Consider the following 2,846-nt stretch of genomic DNA (forward strand, 5'->3'; position numbering starts at 1 on the left):
AATTGAGGCTTGTACTGGAATATTGTCATTCCATGTAACAAAAGGGGGCACACAAAAGAATTGCCACATCAATGCTCAGATGGACAAACTGGCAAGATTTGTCCTTTCCATGGTAGATGATAATCAATAAACTCAATTCTTCCCAATGGATACACATGACAAAGACATCATATGAACAAAGTTGGAAAGTATCAAACATGCATGCCTACCTAACTATAGGACAATGCTAGAAAGAACTTCTAAACCGAAGCATATGTTTGCTTGATCAATCGGAGAAGATTCATCTTTGAAGTGAAAATGCTTGTTGACAACATGTGGAAGGAGGGATGGAGAAACTTACAGGGAGCATCAAAACAATGTGTTCGTACACCCTTAAGATCTGGAATTGTCATTGGATCGCCGATAACTTGAAACAATTCATCTATGAATTTGAAATCTGAGAAAATAAATTGTGTTATTTGTAGTATTACATAAGGTACAACTTTGTATACCTAGTTCTTTTGCATGGCGGAAACATCAAGAATTAAAATTAGAAAATTGATAACTAAAAGTAATTATTGCCAAGGACATAATGAGATTTTCTTCATATACAGTGAAGTTGATGTTTAATAAAGAATTGGATAAACTGGACTGAGATAAACAAATATATTTTGTAAAAAGTATAAAGCCGGCCTAAAGATAACTATTTAAAAAAGAGGTAATTGTAAACCACTTTGAAAAAATAAGTGAACTAAAAGCCAGCAGCTTTGCTCCCGGGCTATGTGCAACTGCATACAATGTAAAAGGTAAACTAAATAACCATCTAAAATTTAAACTGACTTTGTTATTGGCTAATTAGCTCCACGGTAGATCAGTGTAGCTTGTACTACAAAATATCACTGAAATATCGAAAGAACGACTACATGACCTGTCCATATGAATTATCTGAAGTAGGTGGCATGATTATAATCAGGTGATCCTTGACTTCAGGGATGATGATCTGGCGTTGAACAAAAAAATGTGCAACAGAGGACTTCGAGCTCTAGAGATGGACAGATAAAGAATGGCTACATGACCTGTCCACATGAATTATCTGAAGTGTGTGGCATGATTATCATCAGTTGATCCTTGACTTCAGGGATGACGATCTGGCGTTGAACTAAAAAATGTGCAGAAGAAGACTCCGAGATCTAGAGATGGACAAATAAAGGGCACCACAACAAGATTGATCAACGAAGCACCAGTGGTGTGCTAGATGACTACTCATCTTTGCCATATACCCGCACACAACACATTGGGAAATAAGAATTAGGGATCTGGAGGAAGAGTGCCAAGCAAGCACACAGACAATGCATCTCTAAGTTTAGCCACCAATCAACCCAAAAATCCTAATTAATTCAAAAATACTGGTGAAATATATAAAGGTAGATACACTTCAGATGGGAAATTATAGATCAATTTTGGAGAGAGAGGGGGAGGGGAGAGAGCTCAAGATGAAATGTGGATCATATGGGTGAGTGTATGTGGGCATCAACGTCAATTATGAAGATGTCTACGGTGGCTTCGTCAATCACAAGATGTTGTGCCGACTCAGTATCTCAGAGGTGCTCATAGAGATAGGGTGTGCGTGCATGCGTTCATACGGATGAATGTATGTGTGTATGTGGGCATCAACAAAGATGTCTGCGGTGACTTCGTCAATCTCAAGATGTTGTGCCGGCTCGGTATCTTAGAGGTGCTCATAGGGGTACAGTGTGCGTGCATGCGTTCATAGGGGTGAGTGTATGTGTGTATGTGGGCATGAACGTCGACTATGAACATGTCTGCAGTGACTTCGTCAATCTCAAGATGTTGTGGCGGCTCTGTATCTTAGAGGTGCTCATAGAGATACGATGTGCGTGCATGTGTGCGCTTATAGGAGTGAGTGTAAATGGGAATTGAAGTCGGCTACGAAGACGCCTGCAATGACTTTGTCAATTTCAAAATATTGTGCCGACTCAGTATCTCAGAGGTGCTCATACTAACAGGGTGTGCGTGTGTGCGTTTATATGTGTGAGTGTATATGCATATATGTGGGCATCTGTGTTGTACTGCGTTAATAAATCAGTAGCAAAACACAAAGAAAAAAAATCAATATGAACCAAATGGAAAATTAGACACGTGTTAGCTAGTAGAGGAGATACTCATACTAGTAGGGTGTGCATGTGTGTATTTATAGGTGTGAGTGTATGTGCATGTATGTGGGGCATCTGCATTGTACTGCGTGAAAAAATCAGTAGCAAAACACAGAAAAAAAATCAATATGAACCAAATGAAAAATCAAACATGTGTTAACTGGACTCATGCAACACACTTCAAACGCATCATAGCAGCCCTAGCTTGGCCACTTTAATTGTTTTATTATATACTAGATGAATGCCCGGGACATACATATTATTTTAGTACAACACTAACCATGAATATAATATATAAATGAATGATTTTACGGCTAGCATCAGATAATATTGTCGGCATTTCTTACCACTTTTCTTCTTCCTCCTCCTCTGCAAATCTAAGCCCACAATTAGTTTGTCAAGGGCACAGCTAACTTGCAGTCTCCATTATGCCACCGCCATACAGTCTATATTTCATATTGTGCTATTATATAGAGAACATAGGGCAGGGGCAAGAAATTTCCATTCTCGCATGACCAATACAAACTAAATGGAACACAAAATATCCATTGATCGGGTGGGCCTCAATGTAGTCACTTATCAGCCATAAGCTTTGACTAAAACAAATTCATATGGGGGTATCTATTAACCAACGCACATTGGCAGGGCCACTAAGCTAATCACAGAACATTTCCACACATTTTTTTTGTATTA

The sequence above is a fragment of the Triticum dicoccoides genome, chromosome 5A, assembly GCF_002162155.2.
Source record: "Triticum dicoccoides isolate Atlit2015 ecotype Zavitan chromosome 5A, WEW_v2.0, whole genome shotgun sequence".
Taxonomy (NCBI): domain Eukaryota; kingdom Viridiplantae; phylum Streptophyta; class Magnoliopsida; order Poales; family Poaceae; genus Triticum; species Triticum dicoccoides.